This window comes from Lepisma saccharinum, chromosome 2 (assembly GCF_977018435.1).
Source record: "Lepisma saccharinum chromosome 2, izLepSacc3.1, whole genome shotgun sequence".
Lineage (NCBI taxonomy): Eukaryota > Metazoa > Arthropoda > Insecta > Zygentoma > Lepismatidae > Lepisma > Lepisma saccharinum.
Window position 1 is genome coordinate 137,952,451 of NC_139230.1, and position 13,136 is coordinate 137,965,586.

At 35.5% G+C, this 13,136-nt stretch overlaps 1 protein-coding gene across 1 annotated transcript in view; it reads left to right on the plus strand.

The window, feature by feature from the left end:
• Window positions 1-11,155: 11,155 nt before the first annotated feature.
• LOC145983667 (uncharacterized) overlaps window positions 11,156-13,136 on the plus strand; it is a 35,901-nt gene continuing 33,920 nt past the window's right edge. The window contains exons 1-2 of the mRNA XM_083116726.1: window positions 11,156-11,263; window positions 11,857-12,107. The gene's annotated coding sequence lies outside the window, so the exon portion shown is untranslated. The remainder of the gene's footprint in view (window positions 11,264-11,856; window positions 12,108-13,136) is intronic.

A 13,136-nucleotide genomic window follows, 5' to 3' on the forward strand; every position in this document is an offset into this window, starting at 1 on the left:
TCATTCCAGTTATTTTCTGATTTACTTTTTCCAAGCTTCTTTCTTCTTTTTAACTTCCTCTTTAACAGCATTGCCTCACCATTTTGTTCTTTTCTTTTGTCCCCCTATTGTGGTAAGTTCGCACACCTCTTCTGCTTTCTTAAGCAGAGTTTTCTTAACACATTCCATCTCTTTTCCAATGTATTTTCCCCATTAATTTCTTCTTCTCTTATGCTCAATTCTTCTGTCACTCTTCTTTCAAATTCTAATCTTTTTTCTGGGATTCGTAGTTGGGCTACCTTTATTTTTGTATATCTTTCTGTTTTCTGTCTTCTTGGTTCTTTAAATCCTGTCTTCATGATGAGTAGTCTATGTTCAGTGCTTAGCTCTGCACTTCTATATACCCTAACATCCTGTACTGCATATCTCATTATCCTAGTATATGTAAAGTAATCTATTGTACTTCTGGCTCCTCTATTTCCAGCTTCAAAATTTTTATATGAATCTGCTTGAGGGAATATGTGTCACCTATGAGCAAGTTGTTATCTATACAAAAGTTTATCATTCACTCTCCATTTGTATTTACTGTTCTTTCAGCCCCTTGTCTTCCCATACTCCCATGTCCTCTTTCTTCTTCATTTTATATTGCTAGTGTCGTAGAGGATTGAGCATTTTACACTTTACTCAGTAAATCACTGTTCTACTTCACAGCAAATTATGAAATAACAATAATGTATATAGTTCAAAATCACAACACTGTTCTCTGATGAGTATACTTATTATTTGCACTGAATAAATACATTAATTATGCACCAATTACTATGATTCTAACTATATGCAAAACGTTGTTATCTCCTTTACTTGTTTCTTGCAACTGGTTGCTAGGCAACAAAACAGTATGCTATAATATTTCTTTCTTTTTCTTTTACACAAGAAGTGATTATACATTTTACAATTTGAAAACAGTCACAACGTTCTCCCTCCTTCGGAGAAAAATTTTAGAACATTGGTTTTAAAATTTTTATATAACATGAAAAATTACAAAGAAAACAAACTTTCTCATGACATACATATTGTCATTAATTAACACAAAAAATACCAACGATAACAGTTCACAACAGTTACCATTGGCTTCTTTAACTAAATATGGACCAAGCCACAAGTCCATAAATTTGTGTATTCGTTTACACTCAGCACTGCTTTGTCCATGGTTTTTGACTAATACTCTAAGTCTCTATCACTAGTTTCCTTAGGCTTGATTTTATATTTTTCCTTCAAACGAGATTTGGCAATTAAACATTTATATTTCCAAGGAACTGCTTTCAATGTCTCAGGCCAACCAATTTGGTTTAAAACAGGATCTCTTATTTCGTAATGCAAAAATAATTCATTTAGAGTGTTCTTCAGATACGGAGTTATTTAATAGTCCTAAAACAAAACTTAAATATTTTGACCAATGTTCATGATTTTTGCTTATGTACAGTCTTAATAATCTAATTAACTCCTTGTTGTATCGTTCAATAGGATTGGCAAGCAGAGAATAAACTGAAGTTGTGATATGCCTTATTTTAAATTCTTCCACAAAAGTTTTCCATTCTTGTGACTTGAATTGCTAACCATTATCAGACATTAGACTATTACATACAGGATAATGATAAAAATATTGCAGTTTAAATTTATTAATTACTTCTCTAGATGTTGCTTTCCTTAAAGGATATTCCATAAGAAACTTAGACATTACATCTATTACAGTCAATATAAAAGTGTAACCATGAGATTTCGGAAGTGGTCCTATCAAATCAACTGAAATCAAATAATGTGGACTGTTAGAATAAACGTGTAAATCATCCTTTTCATTTTTCAAAACAGCTTGTTTAGTTCTGGCGCAAGTTAAACAATTATTCAAATACTGTTTAATACTGAAGTTTATCTTTGGCCAATAATATAATTTCTTACATTTACTGAAAACCTTTCTATATCCTAAATGTCCTTGCAAATCATGCAGTTTATGTAAGATTTTAGGTATTAATGAAACTGGCACAACTAATCTCCAATTATCTTCAGAAACACATTTTAAAAATAAAATGCTATCCTGGAAAGCATACTGAGTTTTACAAGACTTGAAAAGATTTCCGTTCTCAATCGTCTGAATTAAAGCACTACAATATGCGTCACGATGTTGAGACTCCTTCCAGAATTCCAAAGTATCTTCTTGAATAATATCCAATTTTAAGTTATTAATAAACAACTCGGATAAAGAAATATTTCCTGTAGTAGTATGGGGGTATAGACTTAATGTGTCAGCCACTTGATTGTTTACTCCCGAAACATGGTGGATATCATAATCAAAACCTTGCAGTTTTAAACACCATCTATTTAAACGTGGATTTAAAGTTTTGCTGACTCCAGCTAAGAATGAGATTTGTGATCTGTGAACAAATTAATTTGAGTTCTGGTACAGTGCCTTGAATAACGTAGTGTGGAAAATGACCCAATAAACTGGTTCCCCAGACGGATGAGAAACATAGATGGCAGTGCGATCAATGTCGGTGCTAATTTTCTTATGAAAGTAATGCGCCTTTGTTAGTTTTTGGAGTATATTATGTAGATTTGTATGTCTTGAAAGGCGGTGCGTGAATTGATGGAAAGTTATATTTGTGGAGTGATTTGCAGTCACGAAATGACATTAATTTGGAAAGAAAAGTAAAATAAAATTAATAAATAAATAGCATGCGTAACACAAGAACAAACATCGCAAAGTGATTCCAGACGTCAGGTGTTGGATTGTGGACTAGAGTTTTATTTTTCTATGTTATTAGAATATAAATAGTATCCTGAGAGATATTTCATACCGAGGCGACAAACCACAAGTGTCGCTAGGAAGCGAGCAGTCCGTAATCAATGCAGCCTTTCGAACCGTAGAGACACAAACTCTGACTGCACCGTTTCTTCAAGGAGATTTTACACCAAAGCGACACGCGACAAACGATATGAGGATTTCACACCAAAGTGACACGGGTCCTTCGGTCCAAGGCAACTTTCACACCGAAGCGACACATGTTGCTTGGAAACGAGCCAATCAAGAGCAACATTTCACATCGTAGCGGCATGACGGGAAGCAGAGGCCAGCGTTTGGTTGGTGAAATCCTCAAGCGATAAGTGTCGCGTGCAAGACACTCATTGCATCGCGCATGCGCGAACGACAAACCACGGCAACATGTTGAAAGCTATTGAGGAAATGGCCCAGTTTGAGCGATGCACAAGCGACAAAGCGACAAGTGTGACTTATCGTGTCGCCTAGATCTGTTGTTGTAATGTGTGGTTTTTCGTGTCGCCTATCTGTTGTTCGCACAATTAGCAGCGAACACTTGCCAATATACTGAAGGCACCATGTTGCTTGTCACTTAGTTGGGAACTCCCCCTGTAACGTGTCGCTTCAGTCTGAGCACCCTTCCTTTAAGGAGCTTTCCGACCGAAGTAACAAGTAGCACGTGAATACGCCATATGAATGTGTTGTTTGCTGTTTGGACCCTCATGTGCAATGAATGCTATTTTACAGTCTGGAAGTGTGTGTCACTAGTGTGACAGTGTGAACATCCCGTGTCGCTTGTCCCATTGGTTTGAAAGTTTCCTTACACTCATGTCGATGGCACTAAGAAAGTTTTGTGGGGTTCCCCTTGTCGTTTCATGGAATCATCATCGCCGCGATTAGTTTAAAGCAGAAGAAAAGAGACAGTAAATATCAAAAATACAAATGCTTCAGTGTGTACCTATATCTTTAAAATGATATGATGATGATAATAATAATGAAGCTAATTCATACACAAAAATTTAGTTGCCAAGAGCATTCCACACGTATTTTTTCTCCTGTATTATTAACGAAAGTATGATGATAACAGGACGTGGTCGACTGTCTAGAATGTTCGTTAATATCTTCGCGACCACTGTACCAAATATCATAGCAATTACCACATTCATAGAAATGCTGCATGTAAAAGAATCAGACGTTGCAGCGAAAACTCCATTTACTTCCATTATAAGCAGACAAATACCAAGCACCGGGTTCAACACCAGCGCCTCTAGCGGATCATTTTCGAGTGGAACCAGCTAGAGCGCGCAGAACTGTGCAGTTTTCCACGCTACGTTATTCAAGGCGCTGTAGTTCCGGCTACATAAATATAAAATTTCTCATAAGCAAAAATAATTGCTAAACATTCAATTTCATGTGTACTGTAAGATAACTCATTACCATGAAGAACTCTACTTGCGTATTGAATAATCCTGCGATTATCTTCTGGTGTGTCTCCATTTTGCCATAAAACACCTCCAATACCTTTCTTTGAACCATCTACATTTATGTTAAAAGGTTTAGAAAAATAGGCTGTGCTAAAGCTTCTGGAGATATAACCAAGTCACATAACCTTTCAGAAGCTTCTACATGCACTTCTTTCCACGTCCAGAAAATATTCGACTTTAGAAGTTCATAAAGTGGATCGGCAACTTCTGCAAATGTATTCATGAATTTTCTTCTCCAGTTAACTAAACCCAAGAATTTTCGAAGTGACCTTTTGTTATTTGGTGTTGGAAAATTTATTATAGCAGAATTCTTGCTACTATCTACCTTAATTTCATTTCCAGAAACAATATGTCCAAGAAAAGCAATTTCTTTAGAAGCAAATTTGCACTTTGGAACTTGATGGACATATTAACATCTTTCAATTTTTGCAGAACAGCTTCCAGGTGTGTTAAATGCCCCTGCCAAGTTTTACTAAAGATCAGGAGATCGTCTTGTGAAAATTTTGTTCATCCTGTCTTGAAAAATGGACACAGCAGATCGTATGCCGAAGGGAAGATATCGAAATAAATATTGTCTACCACGATATGAGAAAGCAGTATAAAGATGTGATTCTGGAGTTAATGGGATCTGGAAATAGCCACACGATAAATCAATAGAAGATAAATATTTTGATCTCAAAAATCGTTGTAACATTTCATGAATTGGTTCAACTCTAACTTGAGGACTGATGACATGCTTATTCAAATTTCTAAAATCCACTACTGGTCTCCATAAACCACCTTGTTTTGGCAATGTGTAGAGGATTTAAATATGGGGAAGATTCTTGATATATGATACCCCAACTTTCCCATTTGGCGAGTTCTTCTTCTAAATTCTTTCTCCTAGAAATTGGTATAGGATAAGGTGCCGCACTGTGGGATAAAATTCGAAAAAGGTGGTCATCATCAAATAACTCGAGACAGAATTGAAAAATCGTGACAATAATCGTTACTCGGGGGTTTTTGGGGTCGCTGATTACGAATCTGACAATATTTTTACCAAAAACAAAATGGCGGATCCAATATGGCGGCCAAAAATTCACAAATATTGATAAATATTAATGAAAATCGTTACTCGGGGGTTTTCGGGACCGCTGATTACGAATCTGACAATATTTTTCCGAAAAACAAAATGGCGGATCTAATATGGAGGCCGAAAATTCACAAATATTGATAAATATTAATGAAAATCGTTACCCGGGGGTTTTCGGGACCGCTGATTACGAATCTGACAATATTTTTCCGAAAAACAAAATGGCGGATCTAATATGGCGGCCGAAAAATCATAAATATTGATAAATATTAACGAAAATCGTTACCCGGGAGTTTTCGGGACCGCTGATTACGAATCTGACAATATTTTTCCCAAAAACAAAATGGCGGATCCAATATGGCGGTCGAAAATTCATAAATATTGATAAATATTAACGAAAATCGTTACTCGTGGGTATTAAAAGTGTATAAATTTAAAAATAATTTTTTTAAAAAACATTTTTATTGCAGTATACAGTTTCTACCATGAAAATTTATTTAAGCGAAAGGTTTTATTACATGTATATATAATTTTAAAATGACAAAGGAATGTTTTTTAATTTTTATTACTAAATGATTTAAAGTAAAGAAATTATTAATACATTTAATCGCTTTCAATTTCGTAATTGCTGCCATCTCCAACATCTGATGACTCTACTTCACTTTCGGTGTCGGTATCGGTATCATTAATTATCATTTGACGTGCTTCTAGTGACAGTGATCTTTTAATTTTTGGGAGGATTTTCCGAACACTTGAAACATATGGATCGGAGCTAAGTAATAATCGATGAAATAAATCGCTCATTGTCGCTTCTCGGCTATGTTTTCTGGAGAAATCTTGTCTATATTTTTTTATTAGCGTGTTACTCGCTTCTTGCGCTTCCTCAGATAATTATAATCAAAATTAATATTTATCAATATTTGTGAATTTTTGGCCGCCATATTGGATCCGCCATTTTGTTTTTGGTAAAAATATTGTCAGATTCGTAATCAGCGGTCCCGAAAACCCCCGGGTAACAATTTTCGTTAATATTTATCAATATTTGTGAATTTTTGGCCGCCATATTGGATACGCCATTTTGTTTTTGGGAAAAATATTGTCAGATTCGTAATCAGCGACCTCAAAAACCCCCGAGTATCCATTTTCAACAACATTCATTAATATCTAACCAATTTTCCACCCACGTACATTCTCTTTATATTTTGTTTATGACTGCACATTGTTTAAACAATTAGTCTTAATACTAGGGTAGCAGGTTGTAGCAGCCAATTCTTTGAAATATCGAAAGTTAAGGGTTCAACAAACATTTTTCAGTGAGAATCATCGATCGAGTGAAGTCGAGTGGTTAACTTTTTGCTCAATGTTTATAAAAATGTTCTCAATAAAATGAAAAAAACATGAATGTCTTTAATTATTAATAACTAATTTACAGTTAATTATGAATAAACTTGGATTTAATTATCGTATTACACATACCTTGCAGAAAAGAATCCGAAACAATTTATACTAATATCATATATTATGCCGATAATAGCGCACTATTTCTCCGGCACTTTATATACACGCTGTATTTTTGTTAGACGCGTCCGCTTGCACGTTGAACTTTGAAATGACCTGACTCACTGCTGAGTGGCATCAAACACTTGAAAACCGGTTTTCCTTGTGTTTTGGGGTTCCAACTAACGGTCGGTACACAAGGCAACGTTAAACTGGGACTTTCGATTTTTCCCCAATGGCCAGCTTTTTTCGATTCTATCCCACTGTGTGCCGTTGCAATAGGTACGTCACTGTCTAACTGTATCTTATATGGTTCTACCTTGGCATGTTTTGGTTTGTCAGAAAATTGTTCGTGATAATTCCATAAGAGTGAAAATAAATCACGTTTCTGTGAATCACCGATATCTTCATCTTCATTTTCCTCATATTCATCTAACTTGTCTAGCTCATGAATGATCTCAAGTAGAAGAATAAAATCCCTTTACCTCTTTTATTTACTTTTCTTTTCTCTCTCTATATTTTACTTCAGTGTAATCAAAAACAAGTTCTATGATCTGATCTTCAGCATCGTCATATGCAATTGACTCAAGTTAAGAAAGGCCCTCCACTGGAGAGGAATCATCATGTAATGCTGAACTATCTCCATAAAATTCTGAACTATTTTCATATAATGCTGAACTATCACTAACACCAGATTCATCATTGCTATCACTAGCATCTTCCATTTCACTATTATCCTCCTCATCCAAACTTAATTCATGATCATCTTCATCTTCAAATACTCTACTTAAATATTCTTCTGAGAAGGCATATAATTTGCTTCAACATGTAACATATGTTCAAAGTTTAACATTCCACAAGACTGGAATTCATTTTCCGTCATCTCAGTATCATGCTTCACTAGATACAAGCTTGTCAGATTCATCACTTATCGTACTAGAATCCTTATTACCTAATGTTGTACACACTTGCTTTCCTGATGAAGTTATTAAACATATATTCTGATTCCTAAAATCCACAATTGCTTTGTACCTTCATAAGAAAGGAACACCTAAAATAATGTCTGCATTAAGTTCTTTTAAAATGAAAAAATTCCATTGGAAAGTATTCGCTGTCAATCTGAATATTTATCGTCTTACAGCCGACAATTTTGCACTTTTTATTTCCAGCAAATCCACATAATCTAATGTCATCCACCTTGTCCAACATAAGATTACCAATACATGATGATATCTTTCACCAAACCTCATAATTCATAACATTTGCTTGGCTACCACAATCTATTATACAAATGATAGGCAATTGACATATAATTCCATGTACAATTGGAACTTCTGTTAAAGGTACAGGAATATCTTCATCGTTAATAACCCAGTTCTTCTTCAAACCATTCTAACAAAAAATTCATTTGCAAGTTAATGCATTTTCATTCAAAAATTGCATAGCATCACACACATTAAATAAATCATTTGACTCTTCCTTGTGCCTCTTGTAGGTAGTGCAGAGGGAAAGAGGCTCTTCCGACTGCCACTTTAATTTAAATTAGACTGCCTTTCCAACTGCTCTTGCCTAGCATCATTAAATTGTAAAGACTGAACACCCGAAGTTGGATTTTGAGTCAAATTAGGACTTACGCCTGTATTAGATGTACTCGTCATTATATTACTTTGCATATTGCTGGGCTGATTCCTCATTGTATCACTCACCACTGGCACATTTCGATTTTGTGGTGGACAGTTTTTGTAAACAGAGGGAAACAAAGATCTGTTACTATTAAAGTAACCATTCCTAGAAAATCTGTAGTTAGGGTGCCTAAAATTAAGACCATTATCTTGTCTGGAATTCTCATTCGGGATATTTCTATTATTATTACGGTAAAACCTGCCAGTATTGTAAAAATTCCTAGGAAATGTCTGATTTCTATTTTGTCGGAAATTTCCAAAATTAGTAGCATTACTTGCATTATATCTTGAACTCATAGATTGGTTTACATTGTCTGAACTATTTCCAACAAAGGCAGAGTTTGAGTAGAAGAAGAACTAGTACTTCTTGTTTGTCGAATATTTACTTGTCGTACATTTAATCTTTGATGTTCATTCTTCTTAAGACCTTTGTTAGACTTGTCGCAATTTAAATCTTCAGGTAAATACATAAGTCCTTTCCTATTAGTTCTATGATTGATTGATTGATTGATTTAATTTATTTTACTTCGCGTTTTGTGCCTCTTGGCTAATTTGCGAAGATGGGGATGAGTGATGAAATGATGAAATTGATGAATGGACATTCACAAACAACCAAGCCCGACCGGGATTCGTACCTGGGACCCTTGGCGTCGCAGCGCGATGTGCTAGCCACTCGGCCACAGGGTCGGGCCTATTAGTTCTAATAACATCTAATTTACAAAGCATATTTGTAAGCTGATCCATCCTCTGAACACTATGACAAGGGATATTGTTAGCACATTATCAGGTAACTGGCTCATTATCAATTGTATAACATCCACATCATTCAGATTGTTCACTAAATTACAATATGTGGAATGTGTTTTTAGTGCAAAGGTTTCTAAACTTCCATGTGCATTTTGGTCGTATTATTTATTCCTTAAAACAGCTAACTGTGACTGTAACATTTCAGGCGAAGCAAACTGTTGAATAAACTTACTTTCGAAATCAGTATAAGAACAGAAATATCTTTTGTGTGTTCTAAACCAATAAGCTGCTCAATTTGTAAAACAATTCTGAATGCTCTGCAATCGTTTATCAGCAGGCACTCCTATCAGATCTAACGTTGAGTTTAATTGTTCCAAGTATTCTCTTGCAGATTGCGTTTCAACTCGACCTCAGAACTTTGGTAATAAAGACAATTCATTTAATTTCAAATGTCTACCTTTCCTCATGTACAAGGTCAAAGAATCAGAGTTCGATCTTGCATTACAATCTTCTTGAAAATTATGTGCACTATTACAATTTTCTATTCCATTCACAAATGCACTATCATGAATGTTTGGTGACTGTTGATTACCAGCAAAATATGTGCAAGGGTAAGAACAATTAAACAGTTTCCTTCTAGACTCATTGTTATCATTATGAGAATTAAGTGCTCTTTGTGTATTATTCATTCTTGAAGCTGTGTTATCAGACCTGTCTGGATGAATTTGAGTATAATTAGTAGAACCGGAACACCAAGTGCAAGGATAGTTTGTGTAATTCAAATTACAATATCCTCCATAACTGCGGAAGTCCTCTGGCTTACCTAACATATTTGATGTTTCAGGAAATGCGTTATTTGAGAAAAATCAATGTTGTTCTCAGTTTGTACTCTGTGTTCGTTTAAAATACAACTAGATCTATTCATACAAGAGCAATTAGAATTTACTTGAGTCTTTCTAGCATTATGTAAACTAGATTGTTTGCGATTTTGCTTCCAACTTACATGCTTAAGATGTGGTTCCCTTACATAAAACGTCTTTACTTTAGTAGTATCCGTAGAGTTAATAGAACTTCCATCTGAATCACTCAAACCAGAATCATGCTTATGACCAGTTCCAGAATCACACCTTACATTTAACCTTGGCGATTTGCAACATTATCAATACCATGAACTTGAGTGTTCGTATTAGAATATTTGTTATGAGAAGTACCTGTAACATTACAATCAGCACCACCATAATTTACATAACTGGTTTCTGCATATTATTCTCAATGACATCAACACACAAATTATTATCGTACTGATTAACAATTTCGAAACACTGTGAAACCTTAGAATCGAATGTTTCAACTTGCGAACAACAATCATCAAATCCACATTGGAGTTTACCTATATCGTCTAATCGTTTAATTCTTCATTTGAACTTACACACGTTTCTGCTAAGGATTTGATTCTTATTGCTACATCAGAAACCAACATGTCTATACGGTTGCTTAAAATCAAAATTCATATATTCAATTTTAGACTGTAATTCGACATTGGAAGCTTCAATTTTGGATTTCAACTCTTTGTTGGAAGCTTCAAGCTGAGATTTTAATTCCTCCCTGTAAGATTTCGATTCTCTATTGGAAGCTTCAAACTGAGATTTTAAATCTTTGTTGGAATCTTCAAGCTGAGGTTTTAATTCTTTACTAGAATTAACTACCACGAACTGAATGCTCTTGATTGTTTCTTGCAGATCGTTAAAATCTTACGCCATTAAGGATAGGGTGTACAGGGAAATAGACACCCTGTCCCAACTGGAAGATCTTGTGCGGGAGTACTGGGAAAAGGTACAAAACCTGAGAGAATTCGTAGCGGCCTGCCCCAAAAACTTGGAGAGGAGGTTAGGCGCCCTCCAGGTGGAGCTGGAGTCCGTTGAAGATGATTTCCTGTGGCTGGGAAACTTATTCCACAGCTGCAGGGAATGGAGACTGTTCGTGGGGTAGGGTAAGTGATCAAACTTTTCCTAATACTAAATAATAATAATAATAATAATTTCTCAAATTATAACATTTGTGGTAAACCACATTGTTTAAATTTGGAAAGGCTAACGATGCCATGGCGACTTTTGCTGCACATGCCTGTGCGAATCACCGAGGCTTAGCCTGGGCTTGTTGCTAACAATTTTGATTACTCTATGTGCATAAAATGCTAAAATTGCCCTTTTGTAAAATTTCCCTGGTTTCTATCAAAATTTCGTTTGACTTTATCCTGATTTTAATCAAATGTACATCGATTTCCCAAAAAATGGACTAATTATAAATATCTTTATAAAAACGGGAAAATTTTGCGAGAAAAGTTTTGGATTTCAACTCTTTGTTGGAAGCTTGAAGCTGAGATTTTAATTCCTCGCTGTAAGATTCCGATTCTATATTGGAAGCTTCAAGCTGAGATTTTAATTCCTCCCTGTAAGATTTCGATTCTCTATTGGAAGCTTCAAGCTGAGATTTTAAATCTTTGTTGGAATCTTCAAGCTGAGATTTTAATTCTTTACTAGAATTAACTACCACGAACTGAATGCTCTTGATTGTTTCTTGCAGATCGTTAAAATCTTACGCCATTAAGGATAGGGTGTACAGGGAAATAGACACCCTGTCCCAACTGGAAGATCTTGTGCGGGAGTACTGGGAAAAGGTACAAAACCTGAGAGAATTCGTAGCGGCCTGCCCCAAAAACTTGGAGAGGAGGTTAGGCGCCCTCCAGGTGGAGCTGGAGTCCGTTGAAGATGATTTCCTGTGGCTGGGAAACTTATTCCACAGCTGCAGGGAATGGAGACTGTTCGTGGGGTAGGGTAAGTGATCAAACTTTTCCTAATACTAAATAATAATAATAATAATAATAATTTCTCAAATTATAACATTTGTGGTAAACCACACTGTTTAAATTTGGAAAGGCTAACGATGCCGTGGCGACTTTTGCTGCACATGCCTGTGCTAATCATCGAGGCTTAGCCTGGGCATGTTGCTAACAATTTTGATTACTCTATGTGCATAAAATGCTAAAATTGCCCTTTTGTAAAATTTCCCTGGTTTCTATCAAAATTTCATTTGACTTTATCCTGATTTTAATCAAATGTACGTCGATTTCCCAAAAAATGGACTAATTATAAATATCTTTATGAAAACGGGAAAATTTTGCGAGAAAAACTAAAAAAAAAAAAAAAAATATTTCGTCTTGTTGTACCTTTGTTAAAATTATTGGTCGTGATTAATCTGAAGTGCATAAATGCGACGTTTTATGGCAAAATTTTATCTATGGGAAGCAAAATATCCCTCACATTGTTTACATGAAATTCTATCGTGAAAATCAAATTCTGATGGCTATATCCTTAACTAAACTGGTCCCATGAAAATTTTAATGAGCGAACACCACTGGTTCAAAAAAAATATGCAGAGTCGAAAGGTTTTCGTTGTAATTCCATGTTAAATCTTTCTGAGCTACTAGCATGCTCTGGAAGCCGTAAACGCGGAGAAAGGAATTTGCTGACATCAGATATTCTAAGTTATGCAAAGTTGCATTTTGTGGTCGCTGGACGTAACTGAAAATTTCTCTACCGCTGCCGTAAACAGCGACTTCGGGTTCCGTCGGAAAGGTGGAGGAAGAAAATGACGCGCTATGATTCGCTGATACGCTGAGTGATGCGTGAAAATTGACTAAACTTTAAATTACTACGAACAAGGTTTAGTAAGAGCTGCGAGATTCTAAATGAAGTCAAGGACGTTTGAAATGACGTCATAGGCGGGATGGAGAGAGAGTGAGAATTGCCGTACTGTGACAGCGTGTTTATTAAACTTGACCACTTCCGTGATCATACAATAAC